Source organism: Pongo pygmaeus, chromosome 16 (assembly GCF_028885625.2).
Source record: "Pongo pygmaeus isolate AG05252 chromosome 16, NHGRI_mPonPyg2-v2.0_pri, whole genome shotgun sequence".
Taxonomy (NCBI): domain Eukaryota; kingdom Metazoa; phylum Chordata; class Mammalia; order Primates; family Hominidae; genus Pongo; species Pongo pygmaeus.
Window position 1 is genome coordinate 90,902,023 of NC_072389.2, and position 23,477 is coordinate 90,925,499.

General features: G+C 46.4%; 1 pseudogene; it reads left to right on the forward strand.

The window, feature by feature from the left end:
* Positions 1-2,467: 2,467 nt before the first annotated feature.
* Positions 2,468-10,154, forward strand: LOC129013891 (golgin subfamily A member 2-like; annotated as a pseudogene).
* Positions 10,155-23,477: the final 13,323 nt, after the last annotated feature.

A 23,477-nucleotide genomic window follows, 5' to 3' on the forward strand; every position in this document is an offset into this window, starting at 1 on the left:
TTGGTGCCTTTTTAAAACAATAATAATGCGTTGGCTTGGCTCCATCTGAATTAGTAGAGACAAACATCTTGAGCAGGTTTTATCAGAGTTCCATTAGCTAAATATTGGGTTTCCTATTTTGTGGCTTGCTTTAAACCGCTTTGTAGGCCCTTCCGCACTGAAAGCCACTTCAGAAATCACCTCTTTGGCCTGCAGCTCCATGTCCCCAAGCTCTGGGCTTTCCTGAATGAGTGGCCTCATTCAGAAGATAATACAGCATCCCTCATCCGAAAATCCAAAATCTGAAATGCTTCAAAATCCAAAACCGTTTTGAGTGCCGACATGATGTTCGAAGGCCAGGTTCAAAGGAAATGCTCATTGGAGAATTTTGAATTTCAGATTTTCAAATTCCAAAATCTGAAAAAAATCCAAAATCTGAAATACTTCTGTAATTTAACCTGTAATAGACATTGGGTCCTGACCATCCAGCTGAGGCAGCAAGCAGTCAACAGAGGCTCACCATGCACCCCTCCTGCCCCTCACCCTCCCACAGGCTTGTGCCTCACCCCCCAGCCTCCCTTGCACCTGCTGGGAAGGGGAAATGATGCTCCTGCCCTGCCTTCTTGGATCTCGGGCTACTGTGACAATTGCATGATTCCAGCCAGGGAAAGCGCTACAGGTAGAAGTACTTGGTACTCTCCATAGAGAAGGTTCCAGCAATGGCACAGCAGCCCCAGGAAGAGTGCTGCCACACCCAGCTAATTTTTAAAACTTTTTGTAGAGATGTGAATTCACTATGCTGCTGAGGCTGGTCTTGAACTCCTGACTTCAAGTAATCCTCCCACCTTGGCTTGCCAAAGTGCTGGGGTTACGGCATGAACTAGAGCTCCCGGCCGAGAGTTTAGTTTTGTTTGCTAGTGGTGTTCTTGGTATCTTTTCGTATTTAAGGCTTTGGTGCTAGTGCTGAAGTATTACACTCACCATCCGAGGCTTGCAGGACTTTTGTTTCAGTATTGAACAGATGGAACTGTTTAGTTCTTCATCTTTGCAGGTATACCAAATGTGCCTACCAGGAGTCTGCTTTATAGCCATTGAAAAGCAAGAAGTAATATAGTAAAATTTTGCCTGGCTAGAGGCTTGGAAGACTGGAGTATTTTGGCTTAATTCTATTAACTTGGAAGGATAAAGGTGAAAAAATTCAAAACTTTAATTTCCTGTTTAATGCAATTTGAAAATATAGCCAATGATTCCACTTTTCTTCTGCAGTAAGTTTGGACATTCTGATCTACTTGGTGTTTTGTTGTAGAACTCCTAGTGTGCCTGAGTCTTACATTGTGAAGATCCTTTTCTAAAACTTTACATGTAAGAGAATATAAATGATATTGGATGAAATCAGGCTGGGTGAGAACTGATACCTGTAAACATACGTTTTTAGATGAAATCTCTGATTGCCACTTGTTTTCTTATTGAACTCATAAAAATAAAACACATTGGATGGAGGGTGCGAGTAGGAAGGAGATTCATGTCTTTTAATTGCATGCCCTTGTTTCATAACAAGGCAGAACATATGGTAACCCTGGCTTTGGACCTATAGAAGGAAACACATTTTACTACCTGCTGTATGCTAGAGGTTCTTGAACACCTGGAGGGATTACTGCAGCACACATTGCTGAACCCTACTCCAGAGTTTCTCATTCACCAGGTCCAGGGTGGGGCCTGAGAATTTGCACTTATAAAAAGGTCTCAGGTGCTGCTGGTGCTGCTAGTCCATAGACTACATTTTGAGAACCACTCTTGTCTATTAACTGTAAATTGTAGAACTCTAGAAAAAAGCTTAGTTTGGTCTGGGATAAGAAGCACACAGGTTATGGAGAAAATCATGGAAGATTCAACCCTTGATCCCAGCCTAGTGTGGATTTCAGGTAACAAGCAATACACAGTGACATAACACAATTCTTGGTTTTCATGATTGCAAGTCATAGCCAGGTATCGAGTGAGAAATTCAGTTTCATTCACAGGGCTTAGAGAGGCCAGGTGATTCTAGAAAAATAGGATTTAGTCATTAACCTCATGAGAGTAGGAGTTACTTATGTCCTTTTTCTCTCTCCTATCACTTAGCATTTAGCCGTACTTTAGAAGGGGTTTGTATGTGTTTTAAACTGGTAAAGGGCTTTGCGTGCTTATTAAATGGAAAAGCTTTGTGTATTTATTTATTTAGAGACCGAGTCTTATTCTGTTGCCCAGGCTGAAGTGCAGTGGCACGATTTTGGCTCACTGAAACCGCCACCTCCCTGGTTCAAGCGATTCCCTTGCCTCAGCCTCCCAAGTTGCTGGGATTACAGTGTCCGCCACCATGCCCAGCTAGTTTTTCTATTTTCAGTAGAGACAGGGTTTCATCATGTTGGCCAGGCTGGTCTTGAACTCCTGACCTCAGGTGATCCACCTGCCTCAGCCTCCCAAAGTGCTGAGATTACAGGCAATAGCCATCATGCCTGGCTTGGTTTTTCTCCCAAAGGCTCAGGTTCATAGAATACAAATCCTTACATGTGAGAAAACTCAGCTGCAGACAGCGCTGTACTACACCCAACATGCTGCCAGGCAGTTTGAAGGTGGGAATCTGGGCACCCCATCAGCCTTCAACTTGACACTTTGACAGGCCTTTAGGGGAAGTCCTTTGGGCCCCATCTCAACCTCTCTCATTCCAGAAGAGGCTGAGGATCTAGCCAGCCGCTGGCACTATTCCTGACGGTGGGTGGGAGAGTTGGAGCAGGAGCAGAAAAAGGCAAATAGGGTGAGTCAACTGCCTAACTGTACCCTGGCAGCCTGGCTTTCTAGATGGAGGAGTGAGCCTAAAGGTCCCTTCTGCAGGAAAGCATGTCCCACCCAGAAGGTAGCATGGACTATTGGGGGAATCTGCCCCCAATATTTCAACATAGGTTCTTTATATTTTCTGTAAGTGTCGGCCAGCTGAGAAATAAAGAGAGACAGTACAAAGAGAGGAATTTTACAGCTGGGCTGCCCAGGGTGACATCACATATCAGTAGGACCACGATCCCCACCTGAGTCTCAGACCAGCAAGTTTTTATTAAGGGTTTCAAAAGTGGGGGGTGGGGGCGGTGTAAGAACAGGGAGTAGGTACAAAGATCACATGCTTCAAAGGGCAAAAGCAGAACTACTGATAAGGGTCCAACAAAGATCACAAGGCAAAGGGCAAAAGCAGAACCACTGATAAGGGTCTGTGTTCAGCAGCGCACATATTGTCTTGATAAACATCTTAAACAACAGAAAACAGGGTTCGAGAGCAGAGAACTGGTCTGACCACAGATTTACCAGGGCAGAGTTTTTCCCCACCCTAGTAAGCGTAAGGGTACTGCAGGAGACCAGGGCATAGCTCAGTCCTTATCTCAACTGCATAAGACAGACATTCCCAGAGCAGCCATTTATAGACCTCCCCCCAGGAATGCATTCCTTTCTCAGGGTATTAATATTAATATTCCTTGCTAGGAAAAGAATTTAGTGATATCTCTGCTACTTGCATGTCCGTTTATAGGCTCTCTGAAAGGAGAAAAATATGGCTCTTTTTGCCCAACCCCGCAAGTAGTCAGACCTTATGGTTGTCTTCCCTTGTTCCCTAAAAATCACTGTTATTCTGTTCTTTTTCAAGGTGCACTGATTTCATATTGTTCAAACACACATGTTTTACAATCAATTTGTACAGTTAACACAATTATCACAGTGGTCCTGAGGTGATGTACATCCTCAGCTTATGAAGATAACAGAATTAAGAGATTAAAGTAAAGACAGGCATAAGAAATTATAAAAGTATTATTTGGGAACTGATAAATGTCCATGAAAGCATCACAATTTGTGTTCCTCTGCCGTGGCTCCAGCCGGTCCCTCCGTTTGGGGTCCCTGACTTCCCGCAACAATGGGCCATTTCTTGCTACTTTTGCATGTGGTCATTAGAGGCAGCCTGGGGCTGTGTCAGCTGCTATGGGTGAGTTGGGGGGCACTGTGGGGAGCAAGCACTGGACACGGAGCTTGGAGGCCAAATGCCTGTCCTGCCCTTATCTGGCTGTGGCGTTGACCAAGTCCTAGGTAGGGGTTAGGGTACTTGTACCATTAAGATACAGAAGAGTATCTTTAGTATGTTGCCATTTGTGTAGAGAGTGGGAACACTTGTATGTATGTGTCTGTGTGTGTGTGTGTGTACTATGATAATACACATAAAACATGTCTGCAAGGATTTGTAAAAAACTCAGGAGAGAGGAACAGGGTGGCTGGGAGATATTTCCCTTCTGTATTTTCTGAGTTTTGGACTATGCAAATGTACTCTTCAGAAAGTGAACACAAGATTATCTCCCTTTCTATCTGTGCTCCCACCCCTAGCTGTTAAATGTGGAGGGCGTCCAGGTTCTTGGCATGTTAAAGAAAAAATCGGACAAAACGCACAAACAAAGCAAGGAAGGAATGAAGGGATTTATTGAAAATGAAAGCATACTCCACAGTGTGGAGCACAGGGGCTTAAAGACCCCATTACAAAATTTTTTGGGGCTTAATGACCCCGTAGAGGATTCCATTGGTTACTTCGGGTACACCCTATGTAACTGGAGAGGATGAAGTAAAGTTACAAAGTCATTTACATGTACACCCTATGGAGAGGATATTTCCTGTTATAGCTGAAGTGTGAACTGGCCTTGTGTTCCCTGCCTGCAGACCCTATTTTCCTGCCTCACAGTGAAAAAATGGGCATGGAGAATCAGAAATACCTGGATGTTCAGATCCCAGCTCTGTCTGAGTGATCTTGGGCAAGCACTTAACCTCTAATACCCCATGTTTTTCATCTGCACAATAGAGGTGATAATAGTAACTGTCTGCTATGGTGGTTGTGAGGATTAATGGGGTTGTTAGCATGGTGCCTGGTGAGCACTCAGTAAAGGTTCAAACAGTTGTAGTCATAATGGTAAGAACAATAGCAATATTTTCTGATGTCTCTGGGCCTCTGCTAACCAGCTATAAATTCGATCTCTTTCCCTGTCCCTTCCACCCTTACTGAGTTCTTTGAGAAACAAATGAGACCATGGTCTTGGAAATGCCTTGAAAACATGTCAGGCATGATTGAGAGTGACGAAGTGTTACTGTGGAATAGTCACTGTAGCTGTGGTTCCTGGTCGGCCAGCTGCTCCTCTGCCTGCTGTATCCTAACTTCACCTTTCTGTATTTGCAGGACAACAACCAGTTAAACAGAGACAGAGATGCCCTCAGGCTGCAGTTAGACAAGAACAACTAGGACGGGGGAAGGTGGAATGGGAGGTCTGGGGCCCTTAGCATGGGTGGTGTGCTGGGAGGTGGGAGGGGTGCAGGTGAGCATGGTGAGGTGGTCGTACAGGTTTGCATGCGTGCACCGCTAAGCTCTAGTGCCATCTGTGCCCCTGACTCATGCTGTAGCCTCGGGCAACTCATGTCTTCTCTCTGGCTTGTCACCTGTGACATTTGATTCCTGGGGTCCCCTCCAGCGCCACGGTTCTATGGTTGTGGGGCGAGGGTAGAGGGTTGATCACCAAAGCAATCCTTTCTATTCTTCGTTCATTCCTTTCTCTGCTGCCTCTGGCCATAGCAACAGCAATAAGGAGCTGAAGCAGGAGAACTCAGCTTAGGCAGAGCAGCTTCAAGTCGTACTGACCCACAAGGCAGGGATGCAGCGTGACTTGGAGGAGCTGAAAAACAAACTGGAGATCGCCGACCTCATGCTTCAGCAGGCAAGAGCCTGCAGGTCCAGGGTGGTGGGAGCCCCATCCAGCTGGGGCCATAGTCTAGGGATCATGCCAGGTATGAGGAGGCTCCAGCCAAGAGCTGGAAAATTTGAGTCCTTGTTCTGCTCCTGCCATAGAATCCTCTAGAGACTGCTAAAAAATCTACAAATTGAGGCCCTGTCATAGGCCTGGGGAATCAGAATCTCAAGGTTAGGGCTTAACATTTTTTTTCTTAAAGCATCATGGATGAAAACCATTATTTTATAGATTACGTTTATGTGGCTAGCTCATGAGTCTGTTTATTTCCTTCTGAGGTTCAAGTCAACACTTTCACTATTCCGTGGTAATAATAGAGAGTTGCGATCACCTTTTTTCTTTTATTTTTTGAGATGAGGTCTCACCCTGTGACCCACGCTGGAGTGTGGTGGTGCTATCTTGGCTCACTGCAACCTCCACCTCCCAGGCTCAGGCTATTCTCCTGCCTCAGCCTCTCAAATAGCTAGGACTACAGGTGCATGCCACTGCACCTGGCTAATTTGTATTTGTAGAGATGGGGCTTCGCTATGTTGCCCAGGCTGCTCTGGAACTCCTAAGCTCAAGGAATCCACCTGCTTCAGCCTCCCAAAGTTTTGGGATTACAGGCGTGAGCCACCATGCCTGGCCTGAGATCTCTAAAATTATTTAATTTTTTGTTTCTAAAGCAAAGCTGCTTGATAGAGATCTTTATTGACTGAGTTGTACAGGGAGCCTAGCCCTAGTCCTTTTAAAGGCACTGTGTGGAACGGCCCAGGCTCCCCAGATGGAAACTTCTCCCGCTTCACCATCCAGTTGTCTAGCTGCTGCGAAGCCCTGGATGCTAACCAGCAGTTACAGCAGGCCATGGAGGAGTGGGCACAGCTGGAAGCATATCTGGGGCTCATGAGGCTTTACAGAAGGAGGGACGTTGAAGGAAGATGACCCCAGGTGGCCAGGAGTAGGTGAGGACCAGTGGCAGCCCTTCCTAACTTCTGTGTCAATTCTTGCAGGTGATGGAGTGGCTGCAGTATCTACAAATGGAGAGACCAGTATGCTGAGTATCTCCATGGAGAGCATGCCATATGGTGGCAAAGGATGCAGGAGATGTCGGAGCAGGTGAGACCTGACCCTTCAGTCCCCGCCTTAGAGAGGTCGCTTGATCGTTCTGAGCATCTGTGCAATGGGAGGAGCACAGCCAGAGGTGGTCATGGGTCTGGGCTTTGTGGGGGTAGGGGGCAGAGAGGGAGATGGTAGCCTGCCCAGCCACCAGCCCCTCTTCTCCAGGGCCCTTTCCCCCTGTGCTTTGGGGAGGTTCATACATTGAAGGAGGAGAAGAAGCATAACATGCATCAGGTACAGGAGCTGGAGACAAGCTTGGCCAAACTGAAGAACCAGATGGGTGAGCTGGGGCTAGGGTGACCTCAAAGCAGGACTGGCATCAGAGGGCTATAGGGGTGGCTTAGAATGTCCCAGGGAGGTGGATGCATGGAAGGGCTTTGAGGCAGAGGGAAAGAGGTCTGTGCCAGGAGACGGCAAGTCTTGTCATCTCCATGAGCCTCAGTGTCCCCATCAGCAAAGAGGGAGGAGTGCCCATTGTCAGCCACCCACAGTGCTCTCTATCTGAAAGTGGCTTGGAAGATTGGCTACCATCCGGGTGCAAGGAATCATTAGCAGGGAGGCCAAGTTTGTGGAGCCTGAGAGGAGGTATGCACCAAGAGGAGGGCTTTTTGAGAGTCCAGAGGCCCTTATTGTCTGCTTCCTTTCTCAGCCAAACCCCTACACCTGGAGCCCCCAGCAGGACCCTTGGAGGTGGAGCAGCAGCTACAAGCCAAGGTCAAGCACCTGCAAAAGGAGCTGGAGAGTCTGGCAGGACAGCTCCAAGCCCAGGAGGAAGCCAGTGACGGCTTGAGTCACCTGAACTGGGAGCAGGAGGAGAGGCTGGGGGAGTGGAAAGCAGAGCTCTGGGAGGAGCAGGGAGAGGCGGGCAGGTCCTCTGTGCAGAAAAACCGCGCCACCATCAGTCACACGCTCTCCCAGAATCACCAGCTCGAGGAGCAGCTGGCTGAGCTGAAGCAGATGGTAACCTCTGCCCCATCCAATAAGGGCAAGGAGGCAGGCACCAGTCTCTGGGGAAGAGAGGTGCAAGGCCAGAGGCAGCTCCAGCCTGGGGGACAGGTGACCCCAGCACCCTCCAGGGCAGTGCTGTGACTGTTTCTTGCTTCCTGTCCTCCGAATTTTAGAGGTGGGTAGACCTGGGTTCTTCCCAGGTCTGGATGTCATCATCCCAGCTAGAGGCACGGAGCCCCCCAATCATAGGGAAAGAGAGTTATAAGAGCCTCCTTAGCTTCAAGCTGACTTCCGGCCTCAGCTCCACTGCTCACCATTGAACTACCTTGCATCTCTAAGACTCGGTTTCTTTCACTTAAAAAGGAAGTGAGCTTTTTCCTCGCAGAGGTGTTGAGGATTAAATGAGATAATACATGGAAACTTTAGGCATGTAGCACACTTAGCAGTTGGTGGTTGGCGTCCTCTGCTTTTCCTCCAGTCTGTGGCCTACAGTTTAAATGGTGAGAAGAGGATGTGAGATTTGAGGCTGGGGAAGGAGGCATGGGCTTCTAGGTAAGGGAGGCAGTCACTTAGGCCTGGAGCAAGGGGCCAGGGACCTGGGCAGGTGACAGAGCCCCACAGTGCCCTCTCTACCCTATTAATGGGCCCAGAACTGGAAGCCAGCCACCAGCTGCCCTCATGCCCAGGGTCTTCCAGCAGGTGGAGCTGAGGAGCCAAGAGGCTCAGAGTCTGCAGCAGCAGCCAGACCAGTACCTGGGTCACCGCAACAGTACCTGGTCGCCTATCAGCAGCTGGCCTCTGAGAAGGAGGTGCTGCACAGGCAGTTACCGCTGCAGACCCGGCTCATGGACCAGCTGCAGCAGCAGGAAGCTCAGGGCAAAGCAGTGGCCGAGATGGCCCGCCAAGAGCCGCAGGAGACTCAGGCAAGGGAGTTACTGAGGGCGGGGCCCCGAGGGGGACGACCTGGCAACCTCCGTGCCTTCTCACTCTCTTTCCTGGCCCGTTAGGAGCACCTGGAAGCTACCAGCCAGCAGAACCAGCAGCTACAGGCCCACATGAGCCTCATGGCTCTCCCTGGGGAAGGTACAGGAGACCACTCAGAGGAAGAGGAGAGAGCCCCAGGAGGAAAGGGGGACTGTTAGCAGCATAGGATTGAGGAGTTGGAAGAGACCTTTAGAGCAACCGGTCATTATGCCGACCGGGTGTCTGCACTAAGTTCAGCATCAATATGGTGACCTCCTGGGAGCAGGGGACCACCAGGTTGCCTGAGGATGGGTGAACTGGCCCAGGTCAGAAAGGGAGCGGGTCAGAACTCCCGCACCGATGGCTAGTGGGACTGCACCTGGGCAACATGGCGAGACCTTGGCTCCTAGAAAAAAAAAATGAAAATAGAGAACAGCTGCTCATTCCCCTCTGGGAAGGGGCTGGCCCAGGGTTACACAGTGAGGGTGGGGAGAGAGGTGGCCCACTGTACCTCCCTTGTTGGGTTGTCTGAGGACCCCTCTGGCAACCCCCTACAGGAGATGGACTGGGCAGTAAGGAGGAGGAGGGGGCGCCTCAGCCCATGCCGAACATCCCAGGGGACCTGGAGAGCTGGGCGGCCATGGTGAGCCTGACTCCCACTGCCCCACCTTTGCTGCCTCCCTCTGTGGTCCCTCCCGAACCCCCTTATGCTGTTGATTTCCTGCCTTCTGGTTTCTCTGGACCCTCATGCCTTCTCTGGGAGCCAGTGATCAGACATCATTTCACCTGTGACCCACAGGTGCACCCTCTGAGGCCCCAAAGGAAGGGCTCCTGTCCCCCTCCCTGCCGCGTTTGTCCTGTGTATCCGCCTACGAGAATGCGCACTTCTTGCCTGCAGGTGGCCTTTTTAAACTCGGCTTTAGCCAGTGCCAAGGAGGAGCAGCAGGCACAGCCATGTGGGCAGCTAAAGGAGCAAAGGGTGTGCTGCCAGCGCCTGGCTTACCCGGTGGCCTTGGCCCAGAAGGCGCCAGAGGCGGCAGCCCCAACCCCAGGGACTGGGGGCGATTCTGCGTGTGGGGAGACCCACCGGGCTTTCACCATGTTGGCCAGGCTGGTCTTGAACTCCTGACCTCAAGTGATCCGCCCTCTTTGGCCTCCCAAAGTGCTGGGATTACAGGTGTGAGCCACCACGTGCAGTCCAATGAAGACTTTTTTAAAATTTGCAGTTCAGATTGTGGAAAATTTAAGCTACAAATTAGCAAGAGTTTACCTTCACATGAATGTTGTCAGATTCATCTTTTAATAATCGATGTTTATATTTTCATTTAATGTCATCCACTTTTCTACAGGGTATGGACAGTGGATTTGCAGGTATAGAAGAGGAAATGTATAATGTTTATGATCAAGCCTGGAGAGGTGGTAAAGATATGGTCCAGAGTATTTATAGGTCCAGTAAAAATCTGGACAAGGGCATGTATGGTGATGACCTAGAAGCCAGAATAAAGACCAACAGGTATCAAGCTGTACAACTCTTTTTCAGTGTTTACACCAGTGAAAACAAAATAGTTCATAGTCTTTTCTCTTGTTCCCTAGATTTGTTCCCGACAAGGAGTTTTCTGGTTCGGATCATAGGCAGAGAGGCCGAGAGGCTAAGAAGGACCATTCAGTTTGAGGAAGATTCTTTTGATTTGGACAAATTTTTGGAAGAAGCCAGACGGCATGGTGGCTCTCAAAGACCCTCAGCAGCCACCCCAAAGAACATGAGCATGAAGGCAAGAAGAGGAGGAAGGAGTAGACACACGTCTCTTCAAAGCAAATGAACTGTGATTATCCATAACCCTAATGATGCAAGTCCCATGGGGCAACACTCTGTGAATGGTCAGGATACAAATCAAATCTCGATGCTACTTTTTATTATTGGAGAAGGTGGGGGCGGGGGCAGGGAGCGGGCGGGGATAGAACATTTTACTTTGAATTATTTAGTGTTTTTTAAAGAGTGGGTTGTATTTGTGCTTCTCCCACCTTTCAGCATTTGTAGAACATGCTGGCCCACATACACAATCAAGACCACTTCCTTTTGTGTGACACTAGCAGTTCGGGTTAATATTTTGTGTAAGAACAGCTGCTTATGAGTCAAATCACCCCAACAGCAGTGAGGAGGAAGATGTTCACATATTGGAACTGTCCTGCCAAATAAATGTGGCCCCTGTTGCACTGTGTTTTAATTTGAAGTGGGGAAAATAAGCTCTTACTTGGTGCAAATATTTGTTTCAAATAAAAACATTTAGACAAAATTCTCGGTTATGTTTCCTTTATGTAATAGGCTGGGACAGTCTCAAAAATCTTCTTCTTCAGATGTTTGGAAAACTTTAGGCCTTTGAGCTTGAACCTGGAGCTGAAAAAAATAAGCACTGTAAGGAAGGAAAGGCAATGTCTGCAAAATCATTCGATCTGAAAATTGCCTTTTTATGAGGGAGTCAGTAAAAAGAACTCAGGCAGTTTTTATTTGTACCTTGTTGTTTTTTTTTTTTTCTCCTCAAATTCCCTTTACCATCTTTGTTGTTCTTATGACTCTCTCACCCTCCATTAAAAATTGTAAACTGGGCGAGTCACAGTGGCTCAGTCCTATAACCCCAGCACTGTGGGAGGCTGAGGCAAGAGGACAGCTTGAGGCTAGGAGTTCAAGACTGACCTGCAGCATAGAAAGGCCCAGGCTCAATGAAAACAAATAAAAAATAAAATAGTAAATCAATCTGGCCCAAGATCACATAATAAGTGGGAAAGGCAAGATTTCAGCCCCAGCTTACCTGACTTGAGAAGTGTGCTGCTATGTCCACCGTGTTCTATATATCTTGCTAACCATTATGGGTCTTCTTGTACTTCTCCTTTAAAACTGGGAACTCTTCCACCCCACCATTCTAACAAGCATGAAGGCAGCTCCAGTTACAAATCTCTCAAAGTCCCCATCATTCCACATTTATGATCTATTTAATTAATACATAATCAGATAGTAGCTACATATATCATAGATGTATCTGATATATAAACAGATTGACTTGACTCCATCTAGAATATGATTTTCCTGTTGTAGTGCATTCTGAAGTTCTTCTGAAGAAAACTGAACTCAACCCTAACCTCTGTGAAAGCCAGTCTCCTTGCTCTAGAAATTCAAAATATGGGAAAAGATTAATTGAAAGTTTCCATGAGCTCCAAATCAAACTGTCAACTTTTTCATCTGCCACAATCGGGTTGATCGATTGATTGATTTTTTGAGACAGGGTCTCGCTCTGTGACCCAGGCTGGACTGCAGTGGTGTGAACGTGACTCACTGCAGCCTCAACTTCCTGGGTTCAAGTGACCTTCTCACCTCAGCCTCTTCAGTAGCTGAGATCTTACGTGCACACCACCACGCCTGGCTAATGTTTTGTATTTTTTACAGAGACGGGGTCTTGCCATGTTGCCCAGGCTGGTTTCAAACTGCTGGGCTCAAGCAATCCTCCCATCTGGGCCTCCCAAAGTGCTGGAATTACAGGTGTAAGCCACCGTGCCCAGCCTCAAATCAGATTCTAGACATTTAGAAATGTCAGTAACCTTGCTTCATACTCTTCCTCGTTAACCAAGCCTAGATCCCTGTGTTCATGAACTTACGCTGTTTTCCTCACTGCCATTAGACAAGATATGGGTAATGAGCTTTCTGTGTCATTCTAGATGCAAACCATATTAACAGTAATAGCCAAGGGAGATTTTGATCAGTACTCTTGTTTCTAACCTCATTTCTAGAAACTAGAAAATTAGGCCTCAAAACCTAGGTGCACCTATGATCATCTCTGAGCCCAGTCACCCTCAACACCAGCACTACCATCATCACGTGTTCCTAATGATAAACAAGAAACGACAACATTTAGCCTTTACTTAACCTTGTTACAGACTTCTGGTTAATTTAAACGATTTTGTTACTTTCCCTTTATGCAATTTGCATCACACACAGAAAACAGATTCCAGAGTGCTTGGATGTAACCTGCCCCTCCAGCCCTCCAATAGAAAACAGATATTAAGATGTCTAGTCCCTGTAAATGACAACCTGGTCCTCATTAGTCTTATTAAAGCTACATTGTGCTTTGCTAAAAAACCCAAAATGTTAGAAATTGCTCCCATACTTCAAGATAACTTCATAAGGATTTTCCTGTATTCTATATAGAATACAGGAGTTTCTGGTGATGTCCCAATGATCCATGCATTGTAGCTATGACAATTTCTAAAGCATTCTTTTACTGTCATGTGACCCCTTCCACAGTGAAATTAAGAAATATGTTTATATTAAAACTTGGAGGCTGGGTGTGGTGTCTCAAACCTGTAATCACAGCACTTTGGGAGGCCAAGGTGGGCAGATCACTTGAGTCCAGGAATTGGAGGCCAGCCTGGGCAACAAAGCGAAACCCCATCTCTACAAAGAATACAAAATATTAGGTGGCACATGCCTATAGTCCCAGCTACTCAGGAGGCTGAGGTGGGAGGATCCGCTGAATTCAGGAGGTCAAGGCTGCAGCGAGCATGATTGCGCCACTGCACTCCAGCCTGAGCAGCAGAATGAGATCCTGTCTCAACAACAACAACATAAAATTAGATAGTATGTATCTAAGAAAGGAGCCAGGATTTCCAACTTGAGTACAATGAATTTAACAAAAAATTAATTTTTTCCTTGTCATATTTATTTTGTATTAACACAATCAAAGCCTTGTTTTGTTTAAATATAAGATCTATTCTTTCCAGGTCATATTTTCTTTATGTACCAGGAAAAATCTATTACTTTATTTACAAGGAAATTTTTCTCTTACTGCTCTTGAAAAAATTGAAGTTTTCAAACTTATAGAAAACTTTTCATAGCCATAATACATGTGGCTTATTCTTTTTTTTTTTTTTTTTTGAGATGGAATTTTGCTCTCTTGTTGCCCAGGCTGGAGTACAATGGTGCAATCTTGGCTCACCACATCCTCCGCCTCCCGGGTTAAAGCGATTCTCCTGCCTCAGCCTCCCGAGTAGCTGGGGTTACAGGCGTAGGCCACCATGCCCGGCTAATTTTGTATTTTTGGTAGAGACAGGGTTTCTCCATGTTGGTCAGGCTGGTCTCGAACTCCCGACCTCAGGTGATCCTCCTACCTCGGCCTCCCAACGTGTTGGGATTACAGGCGTGAGCCACCGCACCCGGCCGTGCCTCATTCTTTTAATCAACTATGTAAAATTCTGTTGCATCAGTGACTTGATATCTAATCGACAGCACTGATGAAAATTTAGGTTTCTTCTACTTACTTGACATTAAACAATTCTGCTTTGAATATTCTTAACCACATATTTCTGTAGGACAAATCCTTATAAATGGAATTGCTAGATCAAAGCAAATGCAAATTCTTAATTTTGATATGTTGCCAAACTACACATCGGAACTGAAAGTACCGGTTAAACTTAACAACTTGAGTGCCAGTTTCCCTATACCTGCACCGACACTATATATGACTAATCTGTTAATCTTTGGAAGTCAAGTAACACTAAACCAAGAGTTAAGAATTTAAGTCCCTTTACGTTGTTTTTTATTTATTTATTTATTTATTTATTTTAGACCGAGTGTCACTGTGTCACCCAGGCTGGAGTGCAGCGGCACGATCTTAGGTCACTGCAACCTCTGCCTCCTGGGTTCAAGCAATTCTCCTGCATCAACCTCTGAGTAGCTGGGACTATAGGCATACACCACCATGCCCAGCTAATTTTTGTACTTTTATAGTAGAGACGGGGTTTCACAATGTTGCCCAGGCTGGTCTCAAACTCTTCGCCTCAAGTGATCTGCCTGCTTCAGCCTCCCAGAGTGCTGGGATTACAGGTGTGAGTCACCGTGCCCAGCCTATGTTACCACAGCCCTTACAGTGCTGCAAGGAAAAAAACGGTTTCAGTGAGGTGCATGTAAACTCTGTGTACTCACATCACACCCTAGAAAGCCCACAGAAAAATACAGCCCAGGATAAATGTATAGACTAATTTCTAAACCCTCACAAGAAAGCGAAGGAAATGTAATTAATATAAAAATAGTGTTTTATTAGTTATAAATCTAAAAAAATGGTACTCAATGAAGATAAAACTGAAAATATTCTCTACTGATTATTAGACATCTATTAGAGATTATTGGACATCTATTAGAGATTATTAGAATACTATAGTATGCAGAATTCTAAGATGGGCCCCGTGATCTTCATGTGTCACCCGTTATACCCTATGCAATCCCCTCACCTTGAGTGTAGGCAAGACCTGACTTCTTTTTGTTGTTGTTGTTGTTGAGATGAAGTCTCACTTTGTCACCCAGGCTGGAGTGCAGTGGCACGATCTTAGCTCGCTGCAGCCTCCACCTCCTAGGTGCAAGTGATTCTCTTGCCTCAGCCTTCCTAGTAGCTGAGATTACAGGTGGTGGGATTAGCCACCACGCCTAGCTAATTTTTTTGTATTTTTAGTAGAGATGGGGGCTCACCATGTTGGCCGGGCTAGTCTCGATCTCCTGACCTCAAGTGATCCGCCCACCTCGGCCTCCCAAAGTGCTGGGATGGGAGACCTGACTTGTTTCTAACCAAAAGAATATAGCAAAAGTGATGGGATGTCACTCCTGTGTTATGTTCTATATAAGATACTATCTTAGAAGACTGGAGAAGCCCTTGCTGGCTTTAAAGAAGCAAGCTGCCATGTTGTAAGACAGTCTACAGATAAGCCAGGCAACAAGGAGCTTCAGGCAGTCCCTAGGTGAGAGCAGCTCCCAATTCAGAGCCAAAGGTCATCAAGGAAACAGACCTCAGTCCTACAGTTAAAGATGAATTCTGCCATCCATGTTGAAGGAGCTCGGAAGTCAGTCTTTTTCCCCAGTTGGCCCTTTGATGAGACACACTGCAGCCCCAGCTGACACCTGGATTATAGCGATGTGAAACCCTAAGGAGAGGACCCAGCTAAACTGTGCCCAGCTGTGAGATATGTGTTATTTTCAGCCATTATGCTTGTGGTATTTTGTTACACAACAATAAAAAAGCTAACACAAATATCTATGGTAAAACTTTTTTATTTTTTAATCAGTATCACTCAAAATGTTATCAATAAAGACTTTAGACCAGACACAGTAGCTCATGCCTGTAATCCCGGCACTTTGGGAGGCCAAAGCAGGAAGATTGCTTGAAGCCAGGAGTTCAAGACCAGCCTGGGCAACATGGCAAGACTCATGTCTCTATAAAAATAGGCTGGGCGCAGTGGCTCATACCTGTAATGCTAGCAGTTTGGGAGGCCAAGGTGGGCGGATCACCTGAGTCCAGGAGTTTGAGACCAGCCTGGACAACACGGCGAGACCTTGTGTCTATAAAAATAGGTCAGGCATGGGCTGGGTGCGGTGGCTTACGCCTGTAATCTCCCAGCACTTTGGAAGGCTGAGGTGGGCAGATCACGAGGTCAGGAGATCGAGACCATCTTGGCTAACATGGTGAAACCCCGTCTCTACTAAAAATGCAAAAAATTAGCCAGGCATGGTGGTGGGTGCCTGTAGTCCCAGCTACTTGGGAGGCTGGCAGGAGAATGGCGTGAACCCAGGAGGCAGAGCTTGCAGTGAGCCAAGATCGTGCCACTGCACTCCAGCCTGGGTGACAGAACGAGACTCCGTCTCAAAAAAAAAAAAAAGTCCAGGCATGGTGGCCCACACCGGTAATCCCAGCATTTTGGGAGGCCAAGAACAGCATGGGCAACATAGTGAAACCCTGTCTGTACAAAAAATACAAAAATTAGCCAGGCACGGCAGCGCGGCTGTAGTCCCAGCTACTTGGGAGGCTGAGGTGGGAGGATCACTTGAGGCTGGGAGGCAGAGGCTGCAGTGAGCCAAGATTGGGCCACAGCACTCCAGCCTGAGGGACAGAGCTAGACTTTGTCTCTAAATAAATAAATAATTAAAAACAAATTTTAATACTTTTTCTTTTAAAAAATTTTTTGGGGGAACATAGTAGGTACATATTTTTATGGGGTACATGAGATGTTTTGATACAGGCATGCAATGTGAAATAAGCAAATCATGGAGAATGGGGTATCCATCCCCTTAGGCATTTATCCTTTGAGTTACAAACAACCCAATCTCACTCTTTGAGTTATTTTAAAATGTACAATGTACTCCATGGAGCACTTAGTAGGTGTGAGTCACCCTATTTACCACATTATATGCACTTTTATTTTAATTTTCAGAAAAGTTCGATGAGTTAACTATTATTAACATGCCTAATTTTTATATGAGAAAGGTGAAGCTTAAAAAGTAGGTGATTTGTCTAAGGTCACTCAACTCAAAATTAGTAGTGTCAGAACCAACTCTGAGATTTCGTAGACAATTTTATACTGGGAGAAATGGTGTAGTGACTTCAGAAAGGATAGAATTCAATTGATGTTACAAAGAGGCATAAAACGTGTACATAGAGACATTTTACTATTTCATTTGAACATTGTATGTCAGAGGTAAATATCTGATTTTTGCTGTTGGTTACCCAGCAAATGACATTGATGGGACATGAGATTCTGGTTACCACTCCACTTATTTAATCCTAAGGAAGCGATTAGGCAACAAAATACAGCAATTTCTTCTCAAAAACCCATTGTCATGAGAGGCCAACACAGACTCAAGAGCTAGGTAGCAGTGTCATGGTGACCTCTGTTAGACCGCAAATTTTTGCAGGTCAAGAGAGGTTGGATATTGGCAATTTCATAGTTTCCCATTTAATACAACTAGATCTTCTTATTGAAAGGTAACTGATATGGTTTGGATCTGTGTCCCCACCAAATCTCATGTTCAGTTATAATCCCCAATGTTGGAGATGGGGGCTGGCAGGAGGTGATTGGATCATGGGGGCAGTTTCTCATGGTTTACCACCATCCCCCTTTGGTACTGCACAGTGAGTGAGTTCTCACGAGATCTGTTTATTTAAAAGTGTGCAGCATGCCCCCCGCCTTCCTCTGGCTCTGGCCATGTAAAGATATTTCTTTATAGCAGTGCAAGATGGACTAATACAGTAGCCTCAGCGAAGTGTGCAGAATGAAGGGGAAATGGAAAAAGAAACCAAGCTAGAACTTTTGTGGTGACACAGGCAAGGAAGAATGACTGTTTTCGTAAAAGCAGCATTTACAAGGAGTGATTGGGTAGGTTCCTGAATCATTTCCAAACTAAAACGACAGATTACCAAGTGGACATAAGAGGCGAGAATGTGAGAATCACCAGAAAGAAGTTGGGGTTTGCAGTAAAAGGCACTGAGAGCATTCCATGAGGTTTGACTTCTTCCAATGTCAAGAATTTTGAAAAAAGAAGAGTTTCTTTATATTTCTATAGACTTTATTCTATATGCCAGAATTGGGTCCATGCTAATTCAAAAAAATGCATTTCTGTTTTAAAAACAAATGCTCAGCCGGGTGCAGTGGCTCAAGCCTGTAATCCTAGCACTTTGGGGGGCCAAGGCGGGCGGATTACGAGGTCAGGAGATGGAGACCATCCTGGCCAGCATGGTGAAACCCCGTCTCTACTAAAAATATAAAAATTAGCTGGTTGTGGTGGCCTGTGCCTGTAATCCCAGCTACTCAGGAGGCTGAGGCAGGAGAATTGCTTGAACCAGGGAGTCAGAGGTTGCAGTGAGCCAAGATTGCGCCACTGCACTCCAGCTTGGCGACAGAGAGAGACTCCGTCTCAAAAAAACTAAAAAAAAGAAAACCAATGCTCAAAAAACAAGTGACAAAACCTAGACTGCTCATGTTGCAAAATAGAACTTAGCACATCTGGTGAGGAAGGAGGTGAGATGAGAACTGCTTGCCATGCACACTAACTGTCCCCCATCCCATCAGTGTGGGGTGCAGTTCCACCACTCTGCAGACACTGAGCTAGCACTTACCAGGAGGCAGGCTCAGGGCTGGGTGTGCAGCTGAAGAACACACTGACTCCCCATCCCGCGGCCCTCCTAGGAGAGGAGGCGTTCGGTTCAATGGGAATCTACAGTAAGAACCATGGAGGTTGTAACAGGGAAGTAAAGGCCAAGGCTGCAGGAGGAGAGTAAAGGGCTCTTATCTTATCTAGTGTGTTTCGATGTCCCTACACACACACACACACGTGCACACACAGAGGCACATACACACATGTACACCCACATACATATGCACACACACCCATACCCAGCAACGCATACGCAAATGCAGATATGCACACGTGCACACACTCACATCCACACACATGCATACACACATGCACACAATAATATCTGCACACAGACAAATGCATGTGCACATGTGTATGCACACACAATCACTGCCACATACACATACCAACCCTGTGCATAGGCACACGGGACCACCCCCAAGCTCACTCCTTCTCACTGGGAACCTTCTCACTACTATTGAGACTCTGAGAGTTAATACTGAGTGTCAACTTGATTGGATTGAAGAATGCAGAGTACTGATCCTGGGTGTGCTTGTGAGGGTGTTGCCAAAGGAGATTAACATTCGAGTCAGCGGGCTGGGAAGGCAGACCCACCCTTAATCTGGATGGGCACAATCTAATCAGCTGCCAGTGAATATAAAGCAGGCAGAAAAACATGAAAAGGTTAGATGGGCCTAGCCTCCCAGCCTACATCTATCTCCCATGCTGGATGCTTCCTGCCCTCAAACATCAGACTCCAAGTTTTTTGGTTTGGGAACTCGGACTGGCTCCCCTTGCTCCTCAGCCTACAGACGGCCTATTGTGCAACCTTTTGATCGTGTGAGTTAATACTTAATAAACTCCCCTATATATGTGTGTGCATATATATATTCCATTAATTCTGTCACTCTAGACTAATACAAACTCAAAGAACGTTTTTATTCTGTCAGCCTTCCTTGGCCCCCCCGACATAAACAATTGTTGCTAAACTTCTCCATCCCTGCTGCATGCTTCGGATGTTTACAACTTTACTCCCTGTTTCCCCTTTTGTCCTGATGATTTTATTAACAGTTATGAATAGCATTTCACATGAATGGCAGCTCCCAGCAAAGGGTCTGCAACTCTGAGGCCGTGAGTCCTGTAAATGAGCTAATTTTTCATTTTATCACTGATATAATTGCATAGTGTGCTTTTCAAACGCATTTAGGTCAAGGAAAGCTTTTATTGGTACCTAAAGCTGAGATTCAGCAAACTCTGATATTCCATTGTCCGTTGATAGTGAACAAAAAACAAGAAAAGAAAAATGTAAATGTCTGCTCTGGGTTTCTTCTCTGACAGGCACTGTTACTGAGGAATGCTCTAGTGATCCATCCCTTAACAGGACTCCACTAGTCTCAGGCCAAGGTTAACACGTTGCTTCTCTTCCCTTTTTAAGCATCTCCTGCATCTGCTATTCGCTTTCCACTACCTGGCCTCCCAGGTTTTCCCAAGGACACTGAAGTTTCTCTTGGTGGTGGAACGACAAGACATGGGCCCATGGGTATTCTGGCAACATCCCCCATAGTGGCAAGAGATGATGTGGCTGCTGCCCAGAGCCCTGGCATGGAACCTGTGGCCATCTCTGACAAACACCCACAAACATGCAGCAGAGCTAAATAGTCGCTTCGTGAGTGTTCCTGGCAGGGTTGAGCAATACTCTTTCTCTGCCTCCTCAGAAAACAGGGTTTTTTTTGTTTGTTTTGTGTTTTGTTTTTTGAGACAGAGTTTCGCTCTTGTTGCCCAGGTTGGAGTGCAATGGTGTGATCTCAGCTCACTGCAACCTCTACCTCCTGGGTTCAAGCGATTCTCCTGCCTCAGCCTCCTGAGTAGCTGGGATTACAGGCATGTGCCACCATGCCCGGCTAATTTGTATTTTTAGTAGAGACAGGGTTTCTCCATGTTGGTCAGGCTGGCCTCGAACTCCTGACCTCAGGTGATCCACCCACTTCTGCCTCCCAAAGTACTGGGATTACAGGCATGAGCAGAAAACAGTTTTCTGGAACATCAAGCCAAAGGAAAGGTGTAATTTATTGTGAGGATTGCATATTACATAATTAGTTTTCGGGAGTTCCTTGGGTAATTACTATCTGTAACATTTGTAATTGATTTGGTGAGATTAAAAATGGATGCATTGGTGCATCTGTGAAACTAGCAAGAGGGCAAGGAGGAGTGGGAGGGGGAAATGTCTCACCAAAGGAGACCAAGAGCAACATGGATTCAGGCCAAGCCCCAGATAACACCCTTTCTGAAGCCAAAATTACAGCAGGCCTCTAAGATGCACACTCAGCAGGTAAGTTCTTTCCCAAAAAAGACCATGTGCGGAGGTCCAACATCTCCTGAGTGGCTCTTTATAACCATCAGAGGAGCTGCTGCCCCAGGGGCTCGTAAGTCAGACACTTACCTTAGCCCTGCATTGACCCGGGTCTGTCAACTAGATTGGCATAAATGACAATCAGTCATTTTGCAAAACAGGAGGAAGGAGTCCTTCTCTTGGAAGAGATGAGGGCCAAAGAGAGGATGAATGGGGCAAGAGTGTAGAAAGGAAGCTGCCACCTGCCAGACATCCTCTTGGGTGGAACACCTCTGACCCGAGCCCTATGAAAAGCCTTCTGCCTTCTGTGACCTTCACCAAAAGGCTTTCTCCCCCTCTCAGTCTGACTCATGCTCCTGCCAGGACTCCTTTGTTCTCCTGTCACAACCAGGTGTGCTGTGAACTGGAACAGCAGCTCTCTCTTCAGGCAGGGACCAGCTGCTGAAGGTTCTTGGACTCAGAGAATCCCATCCCAGTGGCTGTTCCTCCAACACTGAGAGCTCCAAACAGAGAGGAGGAGCTGCTCCTGAAACACAGCTGCTGTGGAGGTTATGGGAGGGGGAGACCAGGCATTCAGGAAAAGGAGTAAAATATCCCAGTTGAGCAGGCTGATTAGCTAACATTGAACGAGCACCGACTGCCTAAAAAACATTGTGGAAAAACTACAAACTCTCAGAAACAGAGCCTTAAGGAAGTCCAGTACAGGATAGATCTGGGTGCAGATGATTACATTACAATGTGGTGGGCAAGTGCTTTACAAGAAAAACAGTAAGAGATTGAAGATATAGAAGAGAGAAACAAAAAAGGAGCAGAGAAAAGCAAAGGAGAAAGGAGGAAAATAGAAGTATCAAGGAGCACCCGCATTGGGCCGTAAACAAGAAGCTTGATGGATAGGAGGGATGGCCTTGTGCAGAAAAGAGTATTTTTCTCCAGAACAGGTGTCAGCCAACTACATTCTGCAAGACAAATCTGGCCCACTGCCTGTTTTTGTAAATAAAGGTTTTGTTTTGCGGGGGTGGGAAATGCAGCCATGTCCATTTTTTACATATTGTCTGTGGCTGCTTCTGTGCTACAAGGGCAGAATTGAGTGATAGCAAGACAGAGCCTATGGCCTGCAAAGCTAAGAATATTTACTACTCTTGGCCAGGCATGGTGGCTCACACCTGTAATCTCAGCACTTTGGAAGGCTGAGGGAGGCAGATTACTTGAGGCCAGGAATTAGAGACCAGCCTGGCCAACATGGTGAAACCCTGTTTCTACTAAAAATACAAAAAATTAGTAGAATGTGGTGTTGCGTGCCTGTAATCCCAGCTACTAGGGAGGCTGAGGCAGGAGAATCATTTGAACCTGGGAGGCAAAGGCTGCAGTGAGCTAAGATCACACCACTGCACTCCAGCCTGGGCAACAGAGCAAGACTGTCTCTAAATGTATAAATATATATAAATAAAAATAAAAATATTTACTACTCTTTGCAGAAGAACTTTGTCAAGCTCAGCTCAGGAACAAAGCCCTAATTAGGCTGGTCAGCCACAGTCTAATCTCCCTCTGACCCAGAACCCATGGAAGCAACCATTCCCAAGAGGAACTTGTTCCCACAGGAGAGGGAGTTCCTGAGGAGTCAGTTTTCTTTTATCAGACGCATCTAGTCTGAACATCTCGAGGAGTCCGGAGCAGCATCACCTCCAGTCCCCTGGCTCCGGATTCTGAGTGCACTCCGTTGGTGCGGCTTTGCCTCCACCCAGCCTCTGGTTTCTAAGGCCCTCTCTATTCATGGGTCTGGAGCCCTGCCCTGAAGCACCGACCAAGTTACTGGGTTGTGATCTTCCCACTCAACCCCCACCTTCCCTTGTGGTTGAGACTCTCGTTGTTCTCGTCTGCTTGGAGGGGCCTCCTGGGCTAGGGCCTCAGAGTCCCTGGTATCCAAGATGGCAGCTGCCTAGAAACTGAATTTAAATGCTCCACCCTTCAATATTTTGAGCATGAATATTGGCCTGGATCAAACTGGAGGTGGCTACACTCTCTTAGTGACAAAAGGACCCCAGCATTTATGATAAATGAAATTCTGCCACCTGCCTGACAAAGCTGTCTGGATGTTTATGAGTCAAGGGATCACTTTGTTTCCTTCTTTACCAAGTACCTGCTAGTCCATATGGATTAACTGATGCTTGAGGATTGAGCAATGCGGAGGAAGTTGGGTCTCACATTGAGGTGAGGTGATATCTCAGCCTTAGTCCCCTAGTCTAGCTTTCATTGATCTCTATCCCATTCTTAATGGTAACCCCCTTAGGGGCCCCTTTGTAATCTTACCTTTAATCCAGCCTTTGAACATGGAGGCCAGAAAGTTGGAGGAAAGCCAGGGCTTCAATATCCTACACGAGCATTAATTTCTTTCCTATGGAAAACA